Consider the following 26,293-nt stretch of genomic DNA (forward strand, 5'->3'; position numbering starts at 1 on the left):
GAACATTTCATCACAGGTTCCAGATTTTACCCTCCAGGCACATAGCTGCGTACAAGTTATTCCCAGGTTCCGGTTTTCACACCCCAATAGAATGTAAAAGGGTACAGAGGTGTGAAAGTGGTATATGGGGCCTAAAAATTATCACTTTTTTTTTTTTACCAAAGTAGGTGAAAATAACAATTTTCACCTACTTTTGTAGAAAATAAGTACCTTGCAGCAGTCGGTACATCTCATGCGCCGGTTCCGGCTTTCACTGCCCAACCATCACGCCGGAACATTTCTTGTGCCGGTTCCAGGTTTCACCCACAAAAGCACCTTGCCAAGGCGGTGACATTTCATCCACAGGTTCCAGCTTTCACCCTCCAGGCACATAGCTGCATATGGACAAGTTATTCGCCAGATCCAGTTTTCACATCCCAATCAAGTGTGATAGGGTACAATGGTGTGAAAGTGATATATGGGGCCTATATATTATCACTTCATTTCTACCAATGTAGGTGAAAATGATAATTTTCACTTACTTTTATAGAAAATAAGTACCTCACAGTGGCTGGAACATCTCATACTCTGTTTTTGGCTTTCATCCCTCAACCATTACGCCGTGGCCAGAACATTTTCTGCGTCGGTTCCGGCTTTCACTCCCAGAAGCATCCCGTCGCGTCCAGAACATCTCATCCGTCGGTTCCAGCTTTCAATTCCAAAAACACCTCGTCGCGGCCAGAACATCTCATCCGTCGGTTCTGGCTTTACCCCCAAGCACCTTGCCAAGGCTGTGACATTTCATTCACAGGTTCCAGATTTCACCCTCCAGGCACATAGCTGCATACGGACAAGTTATTTGCCGGATCCAGTTTTCACATTCCAATCAAGTGTGATAAGGGTACAGTGGTGTGCAAGTGGTTTATGGGGACTATATATTATCACTTCATTTCTACCAAAGTAGGTGAAATTGATAATTTTCACTTACTTTTGTAGAAAATAAGTACGTCACAGCGGCCGGAACATCTCATGCTCCGTTTTTGGCTTTCACCCCTCAACCATTACGCCGTGGCCGGAACATTTTCTGCGTCGGTTCCGGCTTTCACTCCCAAAAGCATCCCGTCGCGTCCAGAACATCTCATCCGTCGGTTCTGGCTTTCACTCCCAAAAGCACCTCGTCGTGGCCAGAACATCTCATCCGTCGGTTCCGGCTTTACCCCCAAGCACCTTGCCAAGTTGGGAACATTTCATTCACAGGTTCCAGCTTTTACCCTCCAGGCACATAGCCGTGTACGGAACAAGTTATTCCCAGGTTCCGATTTTCACACCCCAATCGAATGTGAAAGGTTACAGCGGTGTGAAAGTAATATATGGGGCCTATAAATGATCACATTTTTTTTACCAAAGAAGGTGGAAATAACAATTTTCACCTACTTTTGTAGAAAATAAGTACCTCACAGCAGCCGGTACATCTCATGCGCCGGTTTCGGCTTTCACCGCCAAACCGCCACGTCGCTACTGGAAAATTCCTTTCACCGGTTCCAGGTTTCACCCACAAAAGCACCTTGCCAAGGCAGTATCATTTCATTCACAGGTTCCAGCTTTAACCTTACAGGCACATAGCTGCATACGGACAAGTTATTTGCCGGATCCAGTTTTCACATCCCAATCAAGTGTGATAAGGGTACAGTGGTGTGCAAGTGGTTTATGGGGACTATATATTATCACTTCATTTCTACCAAAGTAGGTGAAATTGATTATTTTCACTTACTTTTGTAGAAAATAAGTACCTCACAGCGGCCAAAACATCTCATGCTCCGTTTTTGGCTTTCACCCCCCAACCATCACGCCGCAGCCGGAACATTTTCTGCATCGGTTCCAGCTTTCATTCCCAAAAGCATCTAGTCGCGGGCCAGAACATCTCATGCGTCGGTTCTGGCTTTCATTACCAAAAGCACCTCGTCGTGGCCAGAACATCTCATCCGTCGGTTCCGGCTTTACCCCCAAGCACCTTGCCAAGGTGGGAACATTTCATTCACAGGTTCCAGCTTTTACCCTCCAGGCACATAGCCGCGTACATAACAATCTATTCGCCGGTTCCGGTTTTCACACCCCAATCAAATGTGAAAGGGTACAGCGGTGTGAAAGTGGTATATGGGGCCTATAAATTATCACTTTTTTTTTTAACAAAGTAGGTGAAAATTATTATTTTCACCTACTTTAGTAGAAAAAAATTATTACTGACATTCAATAAAAAAGCAATGCAGACGATATCACTGCTAACTCCTGCACTGATATCAGCCCTGATTTGGCTCGCTGTCTGCATAAAATAATATAAGGACCTCAATTCATCAAACTTTAAACATAATTTACGGAAGACCATACATATTTGATAAATATGCATGTATGCCAGGAAGATATTATCGCGCCTGCTTACCTGTTGTGGGTAGCTGCTCCTGCAATTTGACGTTTGGAATATGCTGTAGTAAAAATGATGTCACAGTAGTCCAGAGACGTAGCTGGGTAAGTAGTTGACATCACAATTCATTTGTGGAGAAGGTCTACCTGAAAAAAAGAAGAAGGAGGCGCGATAATATGTTCATGACATACATGCATATTTATTAATAATGTGTCTTACATCGTAACACACATAAATGCAGTACTATACAGACAACACAAGTCATCCTTATCAGTTCCTGCCCAGTGATTGCAAATACATGCTACAGCACATATTAGACCCTTAACTGTGGACCCGTTACTCAGTTTTACAAACTGAGCAGGTCCCCGGGTATGTGCTCTGCAGCAGCCAGTCTTGAGGAGCTGTCAGGGACTATCACCCCCAAAGCACCTCAGGGTGCCTGGAACATCTCATGCGCCAGTTAAGGCTTTCACCTGCCTTCAAGCCCATCGCAAAAGCATGACAATCTCATGCGCCGGATCTGGAACCTCTCCAAAGCACTTCACCGCGGCCGGAACATTTCATGCGCCGCTTCCGGCTTTCACCCCCCAAAAGCACCTCGTTGCGGCCAGAACATCTCATGCGTCGGTTCCGGCTTTACTCCCCCAAGCACCCTGCCAAGGTGGTGACATTTCATTCACAGGTTACAGCTTTCACCCTCCAGGCACATAGCTGAGTATGGAAAAAGTTATTTGCTGGTTTTGGTTTTCACACCCCAATCAAGTGTGATAGGGTACAGCGGTCTGAAAGTGGTATATTGAGCCTATATATTATCATTTTATTTCGACCAAAGTAGGTGAAAATTATTATTTTCACTCACTTTTGTAGAAAATAAGCACCTCACCCTCCAGGCACATAGCTGCATATGGAAAAAGTTATTTGCCAGTTCCGGTTTTCACACCCCAATCAAGTGTGATAGGGTACAGCAGTGCGAAAAAGGTATATGGGGCCTATATATTATCACTTCATTTCTACCAAAATAGGTGAAAATTATTATTTTCACTTACTTTTGTAGAAAATAAGCACCTCACAGCGGCAGGAACATCTCATGCACCGTTTTCGGCTTTCACCCCCCAACCATCACGCCGCGGCCGGAACATTTCTTGCGCCGGTTCCGGCTTTCACTCCCAAAAGCACTTTGTCGCGGCCAGAACATCTCATGCGTCGGTTCCGGCTTTACTCCCCCAAGCACCCTACCAAGGTGGTGACATTTCATTCACAGGTTCCAGCTTTCACCCTCCAGGCACATAGCTGAGTATGGAAAAAGTTATTTGCTGGTTTCGGTTTTCACACCCCAATCAAGTGTGATAGGGTACAGCGGTTTGAAAGTGGTATATTGAGTCCATATATTATCATTTTATTTCTACCAAAGTAGGTGAAAATTATTATTTTCACTCACTTTTGTAGAAAAGAAGCACCTCACCCTCCAGGCACATAGCTGCGTATGGAAAAAGTTATTTGCCAGTTCCGGTTTTCACACCCCAATCAAGTGTGATAGGGTACAGCAGTGCGAAAAAGGTATATGGGGCCTATATATTATCACTTCATTTCTTGCGCCGGTTCCGGCTTTCACTCCCAAAAGCACCTTGTCGCGGCCAGAACATCTCATGCGTCGGTTCCAGCTTTACTCCCCCAAGCACCCTGCCAAGGTGGTGACATTTCATTCACAGGTTCCAGCTTTCACCCTCCAGGCACATAGCTGAGTATGGAAAAAGTTATTTGCTGGTTTCGGTTTTCACACCCCAATCAAGTGTGATAGGGTACAGCGGTTTGAAAGTGGTATATTGAGTCCATATATTATGATTTTATTTCTACCAAAGTAGGTGAAAATTATTATTTTCACTCACTTTTGTAGAAAATAAGCACCTCACCCTCCAGGCACATAGCTGCGTATGGAAAAAGTTATTTGCCAGTTCCGGTTTTCACACCCCAATCAAGTGTGATATGGTACAGCAGTGCGAAAAAGGTATATGGGGCCTATATATTATCACTTCATTTCTACCAAAATAGGTGAAAATTATTATTTTTACTTACTTTTGTAGAAAATAAGCACCTCACAGCGGCAGGAACATCTCATGCACCGTTTTCGGCTTTCACCCCCCAACCATCACGCCGCGGCCGGAACATTTCTTGTGCCGGTTCCGGCTTTCACTCCCAAAAGCACCTCGTCGCGGCCAGAACATCTCATGCGTCGGTTCCGGCTTTACTCCCCCAAGCACCCTGCCAAGGTGGTGACATTTCATTCATAGGTTCCAGCTTTCACCCTCCAGGCACATAGCTGAGTATGGAAAAAGTTATTTGCTGGTTTTGGTTTTCACACCCCAATCAAGTGTGATAGGGTACAGCGGTGTGAAAGTGGTATATTGAGCCTATATATTATCATTTTATTTCGACCAAAGTAGGTGAAAATTATTATTTTCACTCACTTTTGTAGAAAATAAGCACCTCACCTTCCAGGCACATAGCTGCGTATGGAAAAAGTTATTTGCCAGTTCCGGTTTTCACACCCCAATCAAGTGTGATAGGGTACAGCAGTGCGAAAAAGGTATATGGGGCCTATATATTATCACTTCATTTCTACCAAAATAGGTGAAAATTATTATTTTCACTTACTTTTGTAGAAAATAAGCACCTCACAGTGGCAGGAACATCTCATGCACCGTTTTCGGCTTTCACCCCCCAACCATCACGCCGCGACCGGAACATTTCTTGCGCCGGTTCCGGCTTTCACTCAGAAAAGCACCTTGTCGCGGCCAGAACATCTCATGCGTCGGTTTCGGCTTTACTCCCCCAAGCACCCTACCAAGGTGGTGACATTTCATTCACAGGTTCCAGCTTTCACCCTCCAGACACATAGCTGAGTATGGAAAAAGTTATTTGCTGGTTTTGGTTTTCACACCCCAATCAAGTGTGATAGGGTACAGCGGTGTGAAAGTGGTATATTGAGCCTATATATTATCATTTTATTTCGACCAAAGTAGGTGAAAATTATTATTTTCACTCACTTTTGTAGAAAATAAGCACCTCACCTTCCAGGCACATAGCTGCGTATGGAAAAAGTTATTTGCCAGTTCCGGTTTTCACACCCCAATTAAGTGTGATAGGGTACAGCAGTGCGAAAAAGGTATATGGGGCCTATATATTATCACTTCATTTCTACCAAAATAGGTGAAAATTATTATTTTCACTTACTTTTGTAGAAAATAAGCACCTCACAGCGGCAGGAACATCTCATGCACCGTTTTGGCTTTCACCCCCCAACCATCACGCCGCGGCCGGAACATTTCTTGCGCCGGTTCCAGCTTTCACACCCAAAAGCACCTCGTCGCGGCCAGAACATCTCATGCGTCGGTTCCGGCTTCACTCCCCAAGCACCCTGCCAAGGTGGTGACATTTCATTTACAGGAAAATGCTTTCACCCTCCAGGCACATAGCTGAGTATGGAAAAAGTTATTTGCTGGTTTCGGTTTTCACACCCCAATCAAGTGTGATAGGGTACAGCGGTGTGAAAGTGGTATATTGAGCCTATATATTATCATTTTATTTCTACCAAAGTAGGTGAAAATTATTATTTTCACTCACTTTTGTAGAAAATAAGCACCTCACCCTCCAGGCACATAGCTGCGTATGGAAAAAGTTATTTGCCAGTTTCGGGTTTCACACCCCAATCAAGTGTGATAGGGTACAGCAGTGCGAAAAAGGTATATGGGGCCTATATATTATCACTTCATTTCTATTAAAATAGGTGAAAATTATTATTTTCACTTACTTTTGTAGAAAATAAGCACCTCACAGCGGCAGGAACATCTCATGCACCGTTTTCGGCTTTCACCCCCCAACCATCACGCCGCGGCCGGAACATTTCTTGCGCCGGTTCCGGCTTTCACTCCCAAAAGCACCTCGTCGCGGCCAGAACATCTCATGTGTCGGTTCCGGCTTTACTCCACCGAGCACCCTGCCAAGGTGGTGACATTTCATTCACAGGTTCCAGCTTTCACCCTCCAGGCACATAGCTGAGTATGGAAAAAGTTATTTGCTGGTTTTGGTTTTCACACCCCAATCAAGTGTGATAGGGTACAGCGGTGTGAAAGTGGTATATTGAGCCTATATATTATCATTTTATTTCTACCAAAGTAGGTGAAAATTATTATTTTCACTCACTTTTGTAGAAAATAAGCACCTCACCCTCCAGGCACATAGCTGCGTATGGAAAAAGTTATTTGCCAGTTTCGGGTTTCACACCCCAATCAAGTGTGATAGGGTACAGCAGTGCGAAAAAGGTATATGGGGCCTATATATTATCACTTCATTTCTATCAAAATAGGTGAAAATTATTATTTTCACTTACTTTTGTAGAAAATAAGCACCTCACAGCGGCAGGAACATCTCATGCACCGTTTTCGGCTTTCACCCCCCAACCATCACGCCGCGGCCGGAACATTTCTTGCGCCGGTTCCAGCTTTCACACCCAAAAGCACCTCGTCGCGGCCAGAACATCTCATGCGTCGGTTCCGGCTTCACTCCCCAAGCACCCTGCCAAGGTGGTGACATTTCATTTACAGGAAAATGCTTTCACCCTCCAGGCACATAGCTGAGTATGGAAAAAGTTATTTGCTGGTTTCGGTTTTCACACCCCAATCAAGTGTGATAGGGTACAGCGGTGTGAAAGTGGTATATTGAGCCTATATATTATCATTTTATTTCTACCAAAGTAGGTGAAAATTATTATTTTCACTCACTTTTGTAGAAAATAAGCACCTCACCCTCCAGGCACATAGCTGCGTATGGAAAAAGTTATTTGCCAGTTTCGGGTTTCACACCCCAATCAAGTGTGATAGGGTACAGCAGTGCGAAAAAGGTATATGGGGCCTATATATTATCACTTCATTTCTATTAAAATAGGTGAAAATTATTATTTTCACTTACTTTTGTAGAAAATAAGCACCTCACAGCGGCAGGAACATCTCATGCACCGTTTTCGGCTTTCACCCCCCAACCATCACGCCGCGGCCGGAACATTTATTGCGCCGGTTCCGGCTTTCACTCCCAAAAGCACCTCGTCGCGGCCAGAACATCTCATGCGTCGGTTCCGGCTTTACTCCCCCAAGCACCCTGCCAAGGTGGTGACAGTTCATTCACAGGTTCCAGCTTTCACCCTCCAGGCACATAGCTGAGTATGGAAAAAGTTATTTACTGGTTTTGGTTTTCACACCCCAATCAAGTGTGATAGGGTACAGCGGTGTGAAAGTTGTATATTGAGCCTATATATTATCATTTTATTTCGACCAAAGTAGGTGAAAATTATTATTTTCACTCACTTTTGTAGAAAATAAGCACCTCACCCTCCAGGCACATAGCTGCATATGGAAAAAGTTATTTGCCAGTTTCGGTTTTCACACCCCAATCAAGTGTGATAGGGTACAGCAGTGCGAAAAAGGTATATGGGGCCTATATATTATCACTTCATTTCTACCAAAATAGGTGAAAATTATTATTTTCACTTACTTTTGTAGAAAATAAGCACCTCACAGCGGCAGGAACATCTCATGCACCGTTTTCGGCTTTCACCCCCCAACCATCACGCCGCGACCGGAACATTTCTTGCGCCGGTTCCGGCTTTCACTCCCAAAAGCACCTTGTCGCGGCCAGAACATCTCATGCGTCGGTTTCGGCTTTACTCCCCCAAGCACCCTACCAAGGTGGTGACATTTCATTCACAGGTTCCAGCTTTCACCCTCCAGACACATAGCTGAGTATGGAAAAAGTTATTTGCTGGTTTTGGTTTTCACACCCCAATCAAGTGTGATAGGGTACAGCGGTGTGAAAGTGGTATATTGAGCCTATATATTATCATTTTATTTCGACCAAAGTAGGTGAAAATTATTATTTTCACTCACTTTTGTAGAAAATAAGCACCTCACCTTCCAGGCACATAGCTGCGTATGGAAAAAGTTATTTGCCAGTTCCGGTTTTCACACCCCAATTAAGTGTGATAGGGTACAGCAGTGCGAAAAAGGTATATGGGGCTCTATATATTTTATCACTTCATTTCTACCAAAGTAGGTGAAAATTATTATTTTCACTTACTTTTGTAGAAAATAAGTACCTCACAGCGGCAGGAACATCTCGTGCACCGTTTTCGTCTTTCACCCCCCAACCATCACTCCGCGGCCGGAAGATTTCTTGCGCCGGTTCCAGCTTTCACACCCAAAAGCACCTTGTCGCGGCCAGAACATCTCATGCGTCGGTTCCGGCTTTACTCCCCCAAGCACCCTGCCAAGGTGGTGACATTTCATTCACAGGTTCATGCTTTCACCCTCCAGGCACAGAGCTGCTTATGGAGCAGGTTATTCGCCGTGTACAGTTTTCACACCCCAATCAAGTGTGATAGGGTACAGCGGTGTGAAAGTGGTATATGGGGCCTATGTACTATCACTTAATTTTTATCAAAGTAGGTGAAAATTATTATATTCACCTACTTTAGTACAAAATAAGTATTCTTGACATTCAATAAAAAGGCAATGCAGACAATATCACTGATATCTCCTGCACGGATATCAGTCCTGATTTGGCTCGCTGTCTGCTTAAAATAATATAAGGACCTAAATTCATCAAACTTTAAACGTAATGTACGGGTCTATAAAAAATATACACATTTGATAAACACGCATGTATGCCAGCAAGATATTATCGCGCCTCCTTACCTGTTGTGGGTAGCTGCTTCTGCCATCCGACGTTTGGAATATGCTGTAGTAAAAATGACGTCACAGTAGTCCAGAGATGTAGGTGGGTAAGTAGTTGACATCACAATTCATTCATGGAGAAGGTCTACCTGAAAAAAAGAAGAAGGAGGCGCGATAATATGTTCATGACATACATGAATATTTATTAATACTGTGTCTTACATCGTAACACTCATAAATGCAGTAGTGTACAGACAACACAAGTCATCCTTATCAGTCCCTGCCCCAGTGATTGCAAATACATGCTACAGCACATATTAAACCCTTAACTGTGGACCCGGCACTCAGTTTTACAAACTGAGCAGGTCCCCGGGTACGTACTTTGCAGCAGCCAGTCTTGAGGAGCTGTCAGGGACTATCACCCCCCAAGCACCTCACAGTGCCTGGAACATCTCATGCGCTAGTTTAGGCTTTCACCCCCCTTCATGCACATCGCAAAAGCATGGCAATCTCATGCGCCAGATCTGGCACCTTGCCAAAGCACCTCGCCATGGCCGTAACATTTCATGCGCCGGTTCCGGCTTTCACTCCCAAAAGCACCTCGTCGCGGCCAGAACATCTCATGCGTCGGTTCCGGCTTTACTCCCCCAAGCACCCTGCCAAGGTAGTGACATTTCATTCACAGGTTCCAGCTTTCACCCTCCAGGCACATAGCTGAGTATGTAAAAAGTTAATTGCTGGTTTCGGTTTTCACACCCCAATCAAGTGTGATAGGGTACAGCGGTTTGAAAGTGGTATATTGAGCCCATATATTATCATTTTATTTCTACCAAAGTAGGTGAAAATTATTATTTTTACTCACTTTTGTAGAAAATAGGCACCTCACCCTCCAGGCACATAGCTGCATATGGAAAAAGTTATTTGCCATTTTCGGTTTTCACACCCCAATCAAGTGTGATAGGGAACAGCAGTGCGAAAAAGGTATATGGGGCCTATATATTATCACTTCATTTCTACCAAAATAGGTGAAAATTATTATTTTCACTTACTTTTGTAGAAAATAAGCACCTCACAGCGGCAGGAACATCTCATGCACCGTTTTCGGCTTTCACCCCCCAACCATCACGCCGCGGCCGGTACATTTCTTGCGCCGGTTCCGGCTTTCACTCCCAAAAGCACCTCGTCGCGGCCAGAACATCTCATGCGTCGGTTCCGGCTTTACTCCACCGAGCACCCTGCCAAGGTGGTGACATTTCATTCACAGGTTCCAGCTTTCACCCTCCAGGCACATAGCTGAGTATGGAAAAAGTTATTTGCTGGTTTTGGTTTTCACACCCCAATCAAGTGTGATAGGGTACAGCGGTGTGAAAGTGGTATATTGAGCCTATATATTATCATTTTATTTCTACCAAAGTAGGTGAAAATTATTATTTTCACTCACTTTTGTAGAAAATAAGCACCTCACCCTCCAGGCACATAGCTGCGTATGGAAAAAGTTATTTGCCAGTTTCGGGTTTCACACCCCAATCAAGTGTGATAGGGTACAGCAGTGCGAAAAAGGTATATGGGGCCTATATATTATCACTTCATTTCTATCAAAATAGGTGAAAATTATTATTATCACTTACTTTTGTAGAAAATAAGCACCTCACAGCGGCAGGAACATCTCATGCACCGTTTTCGGCTTTCACCCCCCAACCATCACGCCGCGGCCGGAACATTTCTTGCGCCGGTTCCAGCTTTCACACCCAAAAGCACCTCGTCGCGGCCAGAACATCTCATGCGTCGGTTCCGGCTTCACTCCCCAAGCACCCTGCCAAGGTGGTGACATTTCATTCACAGGAAAATGCTTTCACCCTCCAGGCACATAGCTGAGTATGGAAAAAGTTATTTGCTGGTTTCGGTTTTCACACCCCAATCAAGTGTGATAGGGTACAGCGGTGTGAAAGTGGTATATTGAGCCTATATATTATCATTTTATTTCTACCAAAGTAGGTGAAAATTATTATTTTCACTCACTTTTGTAGAAAATAAGCACCTCACCCTCCAGGCACATAGCTGCGTATGGAAAAAGTTATTTGCCAGTTTCGGGTTTCACACCCCAATCAAGTGTGATAGGGTACAGCAGTGCGAAAAAGGTATATGGGGCCTATATATTATCACTTCATTTCTATTAAAATAGGTGAAAATTATTATTTTCACTTACTTTTGTAGAAAATAAGCACCTCACAGCGGCAGGAACATCTCATGCACCGTTTTCGGCTTTCACCCCCCAACCATCACGCCGCGGCCGGAACATTTATTGCGCCGGTTCCGGCTTTCACTCCCAAAAGCACCTCGTCGCGGCCAGAACATCTCATGCGTCGGTTCCGGCTTTACTCCCCCAAGCACCCTGCCAAGGTGGTGACAGTTCATTCACAGGTTCCAGCTTTCACCCTCCAGGCACATAGCTGAGTATGGAAAAAGTTATTTACTGGTTTTGGTTTTCACACCCCAATCAAGTGTGATAGGGTACAGCGGTGTGAAAGTTGTATATTGAGCCTATATATTATCATTTTATTTCGACCAAAGTAGGTGAAAATTATTATTTTCACTCACTTTTGTAGAAAATAAGCACCTCACCCTCCAGGCACATAGCTGCATATGGAAAAAGTTATTTGCCAGTTTCGGTTTTCACACCCCAATCAAGTGTGATAGGGTACAGCAGTGCGAAAAAGGTATATGGGGCCTATATATTATCACTTCATTTCTACCAAAATAGGTGAAAATTATTATTTTCACTTACTTTTGTAGAAAATAAGCACCTCACAGCGGCAGGAACATCTCATGCACCGTTTTCGGCTTTCACCCCCCAACCATCACGCCGCGGCCGGAACATTTCTTGCGCCGATTCCGGCTTTCACTCCCAAAAGCACCTTGTCGCGGCCAGAACATCTCATGCGTCGGTTCCGGCTTTACTCCCCCAAGCACCCTACCAAGGTGGTGACATTTCATTCACAGGTTCCAGCTTTCACCCTCCAGACACATAGCTGAGTATGGAAAAAGTTATTTGCTGGTTTTGGTTTTCACACCCCAATCAAGTGTGATAGGGTACAGCGGTGTGAAAGTGGTATATTGAGCCTATATATTATCATTTTATTTCAACCAAAGTAGGTGAAAATTATTATTTTCACTGACTTTTGTAGAAAATAAGCACCTCACCCTCCAGGCACATAGCTGCATATGGAAAAAGTTATTTGCCAGTTTCGGTTTTCACACCCCAATCAAGTGTGATAGGGTACAGCAGTGTGAAAAAGGTATATGGGGCTCTATATATTTTATCACTTCATTTCTACCAAAGTAGGTGAAAATTATTATTTTCACTTACTTTTGTAGAAAATAAGTACCTCACAGCGGCAGGAACATCTCATGCACCGTTTTCGGCTTTCACCCCCCAACCATCACGCCGCGGCCGTAACATTTCTTGCGCCGGTTCCGGCTTTCACTCCCAAAAGCACCTCGTCGCGGACAGAACATCTCATGCGTCGGTTCCGGCTTTACTCCACCGAGCACCCTGCCAAGGTGGTGACATTTCATTCACAGGTTCCAGCTTTCACCCTACAGGCACATAGCTGAGTATGGAAAAAGTTATTTGCTGGTTTTGGTTTTCACACCCCAATCAAGTGTGATAGGGTACAGCGGTGTGAAAGTGGTATATTGAGCCTATATATTATCATTTTATTTCTACCAAAGTAGGTGAAAATTATTATTTTCACTCACTTTTGTAGAAAATAAGCACCTCACAGAGGCAGGAACATCTCATGCACCGTTTTCGGCTATCACCCCCCAACCATCACACCGCGGCCGGAACATTTCTTGCGCCGGTTCCGGCTTTCACTCCCAAAAGCACCTCGTCGCGGCCAGAACATCTCATGCGTCGGTTCCGGCTTTACTCGCCCAAGCACCCTGCCAAGGTGGTGACATTTCTTTCACAGGTTCCAGCTTTCACCCTCCAGGCACATAGCTGAGTATGGAAAAAGTTATTTGCTGGTTTCGGTTTTCACACCCCAATCAAGTGTGATAGGGTACAGCGGTTTGAAAGTGGTATATTGAGTCCATATATTATCATTTTATTTCGACCAAAGTAGGTGAAAATTATTATTTTCACTCACTTTTGTAGAAAATAAGCACCTCACCCTCCAGGCACATAGCTGCGTATGGAAAAAGTTATTTGCCAGTTCCGGTTTCCACACCCCAATCAAGTGTGATAGGGTACAGCAGTGTGAAAAAGGTATATGGGGCCTATATATTATCACTTCATTTCTACCAAAATAGGTGAAAATTATTATTTTCACTTACTTTTGTAGAAAATAAGCACCTCACAGAGGCAGGAACATCTCATGCACCGTTTTCGGCTATCACCCCCGAACCATCACGCCGCGGCCGGAACATTTATTGCGCCGGTTCCGGCTTTCACTCCCAAAAGCACCTCGTCGCGGCCAGAACATCTCATGTGTCGGTTCCGGCTTTACTCGCCCAAGCACCCTGCCAAGGTGGTGACATTTCTTTCACAGGTTCCAGCTTTCACCCTCCAGGCACATAGCTGAGTATGGAAAAAGTTATTTGCTGGTTTCGGTTTTCACACCCCAATCAAGTGTGATAGGGTACAGCGGTTTGAAAGTGGTATATTGAGTCCATATATTATCATTTTATTTCGACCAAAGTAGGTGAAAATTATTATTTTCACTCACTTTTGTAGAAAATAAGCACTTCACCCTCCAGGCACATAACTGCGTATGGAAAAAGTTATTTGCCAGTTCCGGTTTCCACACCCCAATCAAGTGTGATAGGGTACAGCAGTGCGAAAAAGGTATATGGGGACTATATATTATCACTTCATTTCTATCAAAATAGGTGAAAATTATTATTTTCACTTACTTTTGTAGAAAATAAGCACCTCACAGCGGCAGGAACATCTCATGCACCGTTTTCGGCTTTCACCCCCCAACCATCACGCCGCGGCCGGAACATTTCTTGCGCCGGTTCCAGCTTTCACACCCAAAAGCACCTCGTCGCCGCCAGAACATCTCATGCGTCGGTTCCGGCTTCACTCCCCAAGCACCCTGCCAAGGTGGTGACATTTCATTCACAGAAAAATGCTTTCACCCTCCAGGCACATAGCTGAGTATGGAAAAAGTTATTTGCTGGTTTCGGTTTTCACACCCCAATCAAGTGTGATAGGGTACAGCGGTGTATAAGTGGTATATTGAGCCTATATCTTATCATTTTATTTCTACCAAAGTAGGTGAAAATTATTATTTTCACTCACTTTTGTAGAAAATAAGCACCTCACCCTCCAGGCACATAGCTGCGTATGGAAAAAGTTATTTGCCAGTTTCGGGTTTCACACCCCAATCAAGTGTGATATGGTACAGCAGTGTGAAAAAGGTATATGGGCCTATATATTATCACTTCATTTCTATCAAAATAGGTGAAAATTATTATTTTCACTTACTTTTGTAGAAAAGAAGCACCTCACAGCGGCAGGAACATCTCATGCACCGTTTTCGGCTTTCACCCCCCAACCATCACGCCGCGGCCGGAACATTTCTTGCGCCGGTTCCGGCTTTCACTCCCAAAAGCACCTCGTCGCGGCCAGAACATCTCATGCGTCGGTTCCGGCTTTACTCCCCCAAGCACCCTGCCAAGGTGGTGACAGTTCATTTACAGGTTCCAGCTTTCACCCTCCAGGCACATAGCTGAGTATGGAAAAAGTTATTTACTGGTTTTGGTTTTCACACCCCAATCAAGTGTGATAGGGTACAGCGGTGTGAAAGTGGTATATTGAGCCTATATATTATCATTTTATTTCTACCAAAGTAGGTGAAAATTATTATTTTCACTCACTTTTGTAGAAAATAAGCACCTCACCCTCCAGGCACATAGCTGCATATGGAAAAAGTTATTTGCCAGTTTCGGTTTACACACCCCAATCAAGTGTGATAGGGTACAGCAGTGTGAAAAAAGTTATATGGGGCTCTATATATTTTATCACTTCATTTCTACCAAAGTAGGTGAAAATTATTATTTTCACTTACTTTTGTAGAAAATAAGTACCTCACAGCGGCAGGAACATCTCGTGCACCGTTTTCGGCTTTCACCCCCCAACCATCACTCCGCGGCCGGAAGATTTCTTGCGCCGGTTCCAGCTTTCACACCCAAAAGCACCTTGTCGCGGCCAGAACATCTCATGCGTCGGTTCCGGCTTCACTCCCCAAGCACCCTGCCAAGGTGGTGACATTTCATTCACAGGAAAATGCTTTCACCCTCCAGGCACATAGCTGAGTATGGAAAACGTTATTTGCTGGTTTCGGTTTTCACACCCCAATCAAGTGTGATAGGGTACAGCGGTGTGAAAGTGGTATATTGAGCCTATATATTATCATTTTATTTCTACCAAAGTAGGTGAAAATTATTATTTTCACTCACTTTTGTAGAAAATAAGCACCTCACCCTCCAGGCACATAGATGCGTATGGAAAAAGTTATTTGCCAGTTCCGGTTTTCACACCCCAATCAAGTGTGATAGGGTACAGCAGTGCGAAAAAGGTATATGGGGACTATATATTATCACTTCATTTCTACCAAAGTAGGTGAAAATTATTATTTTCACTTACTTTTGTAGAAAATAAGTACCTCACAGCGGCAGGAACATCTCGTGCACCGTTTTCGACTTTCACCCCCCAACCATCACTCCGCGGCCGGAAGATTTCTTGCGCCGGTTCCAGCTTTCACACCCAAAAGCACCTTGTCGCGGCCAGAACATCTCATGCGTCGGTTCCGGCTTTACTCCCCCAAGCACCCTGCCAAGGTGGTGACATTTCATTCACAGGTTCATGCTTTCACCCTCCAGGCACAGAGCTGCTTATGGAGCAGGTTATTCGCCGTGTACAGTTTTCACACCCCAATCAAGTGTGATAGGGTACAGCGGTGTGAAAGTGGTATATGGGGCCTATGTACTATTACTTAATTTTTATCAAAGTAGGTGAAAATTATTATATTCACCTACTTTAGTACAAAATAAGTATTCTTGACATTCAATAAAAAGGCAATGCAGACAATATCACTGATATCTCCTGCACAGATATCAGTCCTGATTTGGCTCGCTGTCTGCATAAAATAATATAAGGACCTAAATTCATCAAACTTTAAACGTAATGTACGGGTCTATAAGAAATATACACATTTGATAAACACGCATGTATGCCAGCAAGATATTATCGCGCCTCCTTACCTGTTGTGGGTAGCTGCTTCTGCCATCCGACGTTTGGAATATGCTGTAGTAAAAATGACGTCACAGTAGTCCAGAGATGTAGGTGGGTAAGTAGTTGACATCACAATTCATTCATGGAGAAGGTCTACCTGAAAAAAAGAAGGAGGCGCGATAATATGTTCATGACATACATGCATATTTATTAATACTGTGTCTTACATCGTAACACTCATAAATGCAGTACTGTACAGACAACACAAGTCATCCTTATCAGTCCCTGCCCCAGTGATTGCAAATACATGCTACAGCACATATTAGACCCTTAACTGTGGACCCGGCACTCAGTTTTACAAACTGAGCAGGTCCCCGGGTACGTACTTTGCAGCAGCCAGTCTTGAGGAGCTGTCAGGGACTATCACCCCCCAAGCACCTCACAGTGCCTGGAACATCTCATGCGCCAGTTTAGGCTTTCACCCCCCTTCATGCACATCGCAAAAGCATGGCAATCTCATGCGCCAGATATGGCACCTTGCCAAAGCACCTCGCCATGGCCGTAACATTTCATGCGCTGGTTCCAGCTTTCACTCCCAAAAGCACCTCGTCGTGGCCAGAACATCTCATGCGTCGGTTCCGGCTTTACTCCCCCAAGCACCCTGCCAAGGTAGTGACATTTCATTCACAGGTTCCAGCTTTCACCCTCCAGGCATATAGCTGAGTATGGAAAAAGTTATTTGCTGGTTTCGGTTTTCACACCCCAATCAAGTGTGATAGGGTACAGCGGTTTGAAAGTGGTATATTGAGCCCATATATTATCATTTTATTTCTACCAAAGTAGGTGAAAATGATTATTTTCACTCACTTTTGTAGAAAATAAGCACCTCACCCTCCAGGCACATAGCTGCGCATGAAAAAAGTTATTTGCCAGTTCCGGTTTTCACACCCCAATCAAGTGTGATAGGGAACAACAGTGCGAAAAAGGTATATGGGGCCTATATATTATTACTTCATTTCTACCAAAATAGGTGAAAATTATTATTTTCACTTACTTTTGTAGAAAATAAGCACCTCACAGCGGCAGGAACATCTCATGCGCCGTTTTCGGCTTTCACCCCCCAACCATCACGCCGCGGCCGGAACTTTTCTTGCGCCGGTTCCGGCTTTCACTCCCAAAAGCACCTCGTCGCGGCCAGAACATCTCATGCGTCGGTTCCGGCTTTACTCCACCGAGCACCCTGCCAAGGTGGTGACATTTCATTCACAGGTTCCAGCTTTCACCCTCCAGGCACATAGCTGAGTATGGAAAAAGTTATTTGCTGGTTTCGGTTTTCACACCCCAATCAAGTGTGATAGGGTACAGCGGTTTGAAAGTGGTATATTGAGTCCATATATTATCATTTTATTTCTACCAAAGTAGGTGAAAATTATTATTTTCACTCACTTTTGTAGAAAATAAGCACCTCACCCTCCAGGCACATAGCTGCGTATGGAAAAAGTTATTTGCCAGTTCCGGTTTCCACACCCCAATCAAGTGTGATAGGGTACAGCAGTGCGAAAAAGGTATATGGGGCCTATATATTATCACTTCATTTCTACCAAAATAGGTGAAAATTATTATTTTCACTTACTTTTGTAGAAAATAAGCACCTCACAGCGGCAGGAACATCTCATGCACCGTTTTCGGCTTTCACCCCCCAACCATCACGCCGCGGCCGGAACATTTCTTGCGCCGATTCTGGCTTTCACTCCCAAAAGCACCTTGTCGCGGCCAGAACATCTCATGCGTCGGTTCCGGCTTTACTCCCCCAAGCACCCTACCAAGGTGGTGACATTTCATTCACAGGTTCCAGCTTTCACCCTCCAGACACATAGCTGAGTATGGAAAAAGTTATTTGCTGATTTGGTTTTCACACCCCAATCAAGTGTGATAGGGTACAGCGGTGTGAAAGTGGTATATTGAGCCTATATATTATCATTTTATTTCAACCAAAGTAGGTGAAAATTATTATTTTCACTCACTTTTGTAGAAAATAAGCACCTCACCCTCCAGGCACATAGCTGCATATGGAAAAAGTTATTTGCCAGTTTCGGTTTTCACACCCCAATCAAGTGTGATAGGGTACAGCAGTGTGAAAAAGGTATATGGGGCTCTATATATTTTATCACTTCATTTCTACCAAAGTAGGTGAAAATTATTATTTTCACTTACTTTTGTAGAAAATAAGTACCTCACAGCGGCAGGAACACCTCATGCACCGTTTTCGGCTTTCACCCCCCAACCATCACGCCGCGGCCGGAACATTTCTTGCGCCGGTTCCGGCTTTCACTCCCAAAAGCACCTCGTCGCGGCCAGAACATCTCATGCGTCGGTTCCGGCTTTACTCCACCGAGCACCCTGCCAAGGTGGTGACATTTCATTCACAGGTTCCAGCTTTCACCCTCCAGGCACATAGCTGAGTATGGAAAAAGTTATTTGCTGGTTTTGGTTTTCACACCCCAATCAAGTGTGATAGGGTACAGCGGTGTGAAAGTGGTATATTGAGCCTATATATTATCATTTTATTTCTACCAAAGTAGGTGAAAATTATTATTTTCACTCACTTTTGTAGAAAATAAGCACCTCACAGAGGCAGGAACATCTCATGCACCGTTTTCGGCTATCACCCCCCAACCATCACGCCGCGGCCCGAACATTTCTTGCGCCGGTTCCGGCTTTCACTCCCAAAAGCACCTCGTCGCGGCCAGAACATCTCATGCGTCGGTTCCGGCTTTACTCGCCCAAGCACCCTGCCAAGGTGGTGACATTTCTTTCACAGGTTCCAGCTTTCACCCTCCAGGCACATAGCTGAGTATGAAAAAAGTTATTTGCTGGTTTCGGTTTTCACACCCCAATCAAGTGTGATAGGGTACAGCGGTTTGAAAGTGGTATATTGAGTCCATATATTATCATTTTATTTCGACCAAAGTAGGTGAAAATTATTATTTTCACTCACTTTTGTAGAAAATAAGCACCTCACCCTCCAGGCACATAGCTGCGTATGGAAAAAGTTATTTGCCAGTTCCGGTTTCCACACCCCAATCAAGTGTGATAGGGTACAGCAGTGCGAAAAAGGTATATGGGGCCTATATATTATCACTTCATTTCTACCAAAATAGGTGAAAATTATTATTTTCACTTACTTTTGTAGAAAATAAGCACCTCACAGCGGCAGGAACATCTCATGCACCGTTTTCGGCTTTCACCCCCCAACCATCACGCCGCGGCCGGAACATTTCTTGCGCCGATTCCGGCTTTCACTCCCAAAAGCACCTTGTCGCGGCCAGAACATCTCATGCGTCGGTTCCGGCTTTACTCCCCCAAGCACCCTACCAAGGTGGTGACATTTCATTCACAGGTTCCAGCTTTCACCCTCCAGACACATAGCTGAGTATGGAAAAAGTTATTTGCTGGTTTTGGTTTTCACACCCCAATCAAGTGTGATAGGGTACAGCGGTGTGAAAGTGGTATATTGAGCCTATATATTATCATTTTATTTCGACCAAAGTAGGTGAAAATTATTATTTTCACTCACTTTTGTAGAAAATAAGCACCTCACCCTCCAGGCACATAGCTGCATATGGAAAAAGTTATTTGCCAGTTTCGGTTTTCACACCCCAATCAAGTGTGATAGGGTACAGCAGTGTGAAAAAGGTATATGGGGCTCTATATATTTTATCACTTCATTTCTACCAAAGTAGGTGAAAATTATTATTTTCACTTACTTTTGTAGAAAATAAGTACCTCACAGCGGCAGGAACATCTCATGCACCGTTTTCGACTTTCACCCCCCAACCATCACTCCGCGGCCGGAAGATTTCTTGCGCCGGTTCCAGCTTTCACAACCAAAAGCACCTTGTCGCGGCCAGAACATCTCATGCGTCGGTTCCGGCTTTACTCCCCCAAGCACCCTGCCAAGGTGGTGACATTTCATTCACAGGTTCATGCTTTCACCCTCCAGGCACATAGCTGAGTATGGAAAAAGTTATTTGCTGGTTTCGGTTTTCACACCCCAATCAAGTGTGATAGGGTACAGCGGTGTGAAAGTGGTATATTGAGTCCATATATTATCATTTTATTTCTACCAAAGTAGGTGAAAATTATTATTTTCACTCACTTTTGTAGAAAATAAGCACCTCACCCTCCAGGCACATAGCTGCGTATGGAAAAAGTTATTTGTCAGGTCCGGTTTTCACACCCCAATCAAGTGTGATAGGGTACAGCAGTGCGAAAAAGGTATATGGGTCCTATATATTATCACTTCATTTCTACCAAGGTAGGTGAAAATTATTATTTTCACTTACTTTTGTAGAAAAAAAGCACGTCACAGAGGCAGGAACATCTCATGCACCGTTTTCGGCTATCACCCCCCAACCATCACGCCGCGGCCGGAACATTTCTTGCGCCGGTTCCGGCTTTCACTCCCAAAAGCACCTTGTCGCGGCCAGAACATCTCATGCGTCGGTTCCGGCTTTACTCCCCCAAGCACCCTGCCAAGGTAGTGACATTTCATTCACAGGTTCATGCTTTCACCCTCCAGGCACATAGCTGAGTATGGAAAAAGTTATTTGCTGGTTTCGGTTTTCACACCCCAATCAAGTGTGATAGGGTACAGCGGTTTGAAAGTGGTATATTGAGTCCATATATTATCATTTTATTTCTACCAAAGTAGGTGAAAATTATTATTTTCACTCACTTTTGTAGAAAATAAGCACCTCACAGTGGCAGGAACATCTCATGCACCGTTTTCGGCTTTCACCCCCCAACCATCACGCCGCGGCCGGAACATTTCTTGCGCCGGTTCCGGCTTTCACTCCCAAAAGAACCTTGTCGCGGCCAGAACATCTCATGCGTCGGTTCCGGCTTTACTCCCCCAAGCACCCTGCCAAGGTGGTGACATTTCATTCACAGGTTCCAGCTTTCACCCTCCAGGCACATAGCTGAGTATGGAAAAATTTATTTGCTGGTTTCGGTTTTCACACCCCAATCAAGTGTGATAGGGTACAGCGGTTTGAAAGTGGTATATTGAGTCCATATATTATCATTTTATTTCTACCAAAGTAGGTGAAAATTATTATTTTCACTCACTTTTGTAGAAAATAAGCACCTCACCCTCCAGGCACATAGCTGCGTATGGAAAAAGTTATTTGCCAGTTCCGGTTTTCACACCCCAATCAAGTGTGATAGGGTACAACAGTTCGAAAAAGGTATATGGGGCCTATATATTATCACTTCATTTCTACCAAAATAGGTGAAAATTATTATTTTCACTTACTTTTGTAGAAAATAAGCACCTCACAGCGGCAGGAACATCTCATGCACCGTTTTCGGCTTTCACCCCCCAACCATCACGCCGCGGCCGGAACATTTCTTCCGCCGGTTCCGGCTTTCACTCCCAAAAGCACCTCGTCGCGGCCAGAACATCTCATGCGTCGGTTCCGGCTTTACACCCCCAAGCACCCTGCCAAGGTGGTGACATTTCATTCACAGGTTCCAGCTTTCACCCTCCAGGCACATAGCTGAGTATGGAAAAAGTTATTTGCTGGTTTTGGTTTTCACACCCCAATCAAGTGTGATAGGGTACAGCGGTGTGAAAGTGGTATATTGAGCCTATATATTATCATTTCATTTCGACCAAAGTAGGTGAAAATTATTATTTTCACTCACTTTTGTAGAAAATAAGCACCTCACCCTCCAGGCACATAGCTGCGTATGGAAAAAGTTATTTGCCAGTTCCGGTTTTCACACCCCAATCAAGTGTGATAGGGTACAGCAGTGCGAAAAAAGGTATATGGGGCCTATATATTATCACTTCATTTCTTGCGCCGGTTCCGGCTTTCACTCCCAAAAGCACCTTGTCGCGGCCAGAACATCTCATGCGTCGGTTCCAGCTTTACTCCCCCAAGCACCCTGCCAAGGTGGTGACATTTCATTCACAGGTTCCAGCTTTCACCCTCCAGGCACATAGCTGAGTATGGAAAAAGTTATTTGCTGGTTTCGGTTTTCACACCCCAATCAAGTGTGATAGGGTACAGCGGTTTGAAAGTGGTATATTGAGCCCATATATTATCATTTTATTTCTACCAAAGTAGGTGAAAATTATTATTTTCACTCACTTTTGTAGAAAATAAGCACCTCACCCTCCAGGCACATAGCTGCGTATGGAAAAAGTTATTTGCCAGTTCCGGTTTTCACACCCCAATCAAGTGTGATAGGGTACAGCAGTGCGAAAAAGGTATATGGGGCCTATATATTATTACTTCATTTCTACCAAAATAGGTGAAAATTATTATTTTCACTTACTTTTGTAGAAAATAAGCACCTCACAGCGGCAGGAACATCTCATGCGCCGTTTTCGGCTTTCACCCCCCAACCATCACGCCGCGGCCGGAACTTTTCTTGCGCCGGTTCCGGCTTTCACTCCCAAAAGCACCTCGTCGCGGCCAGAACATCTCATGCGTCGGTTCCGGCTTTACTCCACCGAGCACCCTGCCAAGGTGGTGACATTTCATTCACAGGTTCCAGCTTTCACCCTCCAGGCACATAGCTGAGTATGGAAAAAGTTATTTGCTGGTTTCGGTTTTCACACCCCAATCAAGTGTGATAGGGTACAGCGGTTTGAAAGTGGTATATTGAGTCCATATATTATCATTTTATTTCTACCAAAGTAGGTGAAAATTATTATTTTCACTCACTTTTGTAGAAAATAAGCACCTCACCCTCCAGGCACATAGCTGCGTATGGAAAAAGTTATTTGCCAGTTCCGGTTTCCACACCCCAATCAAGTGTGATAGGGTACAGCAGTGCGAAAAAGGTATATGGGGCCTATATATTATCACTTCATTTCTACCAAAATAGGTGAAAATTATTATTTTCACTTACTTTTGTAGAAAATAAGCACCTCACAGTGGCAGGAACATCTCATGCACCGTTTTCGGCTTTCACCCCCCAACCATCACGCCGCGGCCGGAACATTTCTTGCGCCGATTCTGGCTTTCACTCCCAAAAGCACCTTGTCGCGGCCAGAACATCTCATGCGTCGGTTCCGGCTTTACTCCCCCAAGCACCCTACCAAGGTGGTGACATTTCATTCACAGGTTCCAGCTTTCACCCTCCAGACACATAGCTGAGTATGGAAAAAGTTATTTGCTGATTTGGTTTTCACACCCCAATCAAGTGTGATAGGGTACAGCGGTGTGAAAGTGGTATATTGAGCCTATATATTATCATTTTATTTCAACCAAAGTAGGTGAAAATTATTATTTTCACTCACTTTTGTAGAAAATAAGCACCTCACCCTCCAGGCACATAGCTGCATATGGAAAAAGTTATTTGCCAGTTTCGGTTTTCACACCCCAATCAAGTGTGATAGGGTACAGCAGTGTGAAAAAGGTATATGGGGCTCTATATATTTTATCACTTCATTTCTACCAAAGTAGGTGAAAATTATTATTTTCACTTACTTTTGTAGAAAATAAGTACCTCACAGCGGCAGGAACACCTCATGCACCGTTTTCGGCTTTCACCCCCCAACCATCACGCCGCGGCCGGAACATTTCTTGCGCCGGTTCCGGCTTTCACTCCCAAAAGCACCTCGTCGCGGCCAGAACATCTCATGCGTCGGTTCCGGCTTTACTCCACCGAGCACCCTGCCAAGGTGGTGACATTTCATTCACAGGTTCCAGCTTTCACCCTCCAGGCACATAGCTGAGTATGGAAAAAGTTATTTGCTGGTTTTGGTTTTCACACCCCAATCAAGTGTGATAGGGTACAGCGGTGTGAAAGTGGTATATTGAGCCTATATATTATCATTTTATTTCTACCAAAGTAGGTGAAAATTATTATTTTCACTCACTTTTGTAGAAAATAAGCACCTCACAGAGGCAGGAACATCTCATGCACCGTTTTCGGCTATCACCCCCCAACCATCACGCCGCGGCCCGAACATTTCTTGCGCCGGTTCCGGCTTTCACTCCCAAAAGCACCTCGTCGCGGCCAGAACATCTCATGCGTCGGTTCCGGCTTTACTCGCCCAAGCACCCTGCCAAGGTGGTGACATTTCTTTCACAGGTTCCAGCTTTCACCCTCCAGGCACATAGCTGAGTATGAAAAAAGTTATTTGCTGGTTTCGGTTTTCACACCCCAATCAAGTGTGATAGGGTACAGCGGTTTGAAAGTGGTATATTGAGTCCATATATTATCATTTTATTTCGACCAAAGTAGGTGAAAATTATTATTTTCACTCACTTTTGTAGAAAATAAGCACCTCACCCTCCAGGCACATAGCTGCGTATGGAAAAAGTTATTTGCCAGTTCCGGTTTCCACACCCCAATCAAGTGTGATAGGGTACAGCAGTGCGAAAAAGGTATATGGGGCCTATATATTATCACTTCATTTCTACCAAAATAGGTGAAAATTATTATTTTCACTTACTTTTGTAGAAAATAAGCACCTCACAGCGGCAGGAACATCTCATGCACCGTTTTCGGCTTTCACCCCCCAACCATCACGCCGCGGCCGGAACATTTCTTGCGCCGATTCCGGCTTTCACTCCCAAAAGCACCTTGTCGCGGCCAGAACATCTCATGCGTCGGTTCCGGCTTTACTCCCCCAAGCACCCTACCAAGGTGGTGACATTTCATTCACAGGTTCCAGCTTTCACCCTCCAGACACATAGCTGAGTATGGAAAAAGTTATTTGCTGGTTTTGGTTTTCACACCCCAATCAAGTGTGATAGGGTACAGCGGTGTGAAAGTGGTATATTGAGCCTATATATTATCATTTTATTTCGACCAAAGTAGGTGAAAATTATTATTTTCACTCACTTTTGTAGAAAATAAGCACCTCACCCTCCAGGCACATAGCTGCATATGGAAAAAGTTATTTGCCAGTTTCGGTTTTCACACCCCAATCAAGTGTGATAGGGTACAGCAGTGTGAAAAAGGTATATGGGGCTCTATATATTTTATCACTTCATTTCTACCAAAGTAGGTGAAAATTATTATTTTCACTTACTTTTGTAGAAAATAAGTACCTCACAGCGGCAGGAACATCTCATGCACCGTTTTCGACTTTCACCCCCCAACCATCACTCCGCGGCCGGAAGATTTCTTGCGCCGGTTCCAGCTTTCACAACCAAAAGCACCTTGTCGCGGCCAGAACATCTCATGCGTCGGTTCCGGCTTTACTCCCCCAAGCACCCTGCCAAGGTGGTGACATTTCATTCACAGGTTCATGCTTTCACCCTCCAGGCACATAGCTGAGTATGGAAAAAGTTATTTGCTGGTTTCGGTTTTCACACCCCAATCAAGTGTGATAGGGTACAGCGGTGTGAAAGTGGTATATTGAGTCCATATATTATCATTTTATTTCTACCAAAGTAGGTGAAAATTATTATTTTCACTCACTTTTGTAGAAAATAAGCACCTCACCCTCCAGGCACATAGCTGCGTATGGAAAAAGTTATTTGTCAGGTCCGGTTTTCACACCCCAATCAAGTGTGATAGGGTACAGCAGTGCGAAAAAGGTATATGGGTCCTATATATTATCACTTCATTTCTACCAAGGTAGGTGAAAATTATTATTTTCACTTACTTTTGTAGAAAAAAAGCACGTCACAGAGGCAGGAACATCTCATGCACCGTTTTCGGCTATCACCCCCCAACCATCACGCCGCGGCCGGAACATTTCTTGCGCCGGTTCCGGCTTTCACTCCCAAAAGCACCTTGTCGCGGCCAGAACATCTCATGCGTCGGTTCCGGCTTTACTCCCCCAAGCACCCTGCCAAGGTAGTGACATTTCATTCACAGGTTCATGCTTTCACCCTCCAGGCACATAGCTGAGTATGGAAAAAGTTATTTGCTGGTTTCGGTTTTCACACCCCAATC

General features: G+C 44.4%; 1 long non-coding RNA gene across 7 annotated transcripts in view; it reads right to left on the reverse strand.

Annotated features, from left to right (window-relative positions):
- Nucleotides 1–26,293, reverse strand: part of LOC146042592 (uncharacterized) — a 750,533-nt gene that overhangs the window by 68,596 nt on the left and 655,644 nt on the right. For 6 of the 7 annotated variants that reach the window (XR_014463935.1, XR_014463934.1, XR_014463936.1 and 3 more), the window contains exon 2: nucleotides 2,417–2,544. This is a non-coding gene — a long non-coding RNA (uncharacterized LOC146042592). The remainder of the gene's footprint in view (nucleotides 1–2,416; nucleotides 2,545–26,293) is intronic. The other variant, XR_014463933.1, reaches the window with a different exon arrangement.

Source organism: Crinia signifera, chromosome 19 (assembly GCF_055691185.1).
Source record: "Crinia signifera chromosome 19, ASM5569118v1, whole genome shotgun sequence".
Lineage (NCBI taxonomy): Eukaryota > Metazoa > Chordata > Amphibia > Anura > Myobatrachidae > Crinia > Crinia signifera.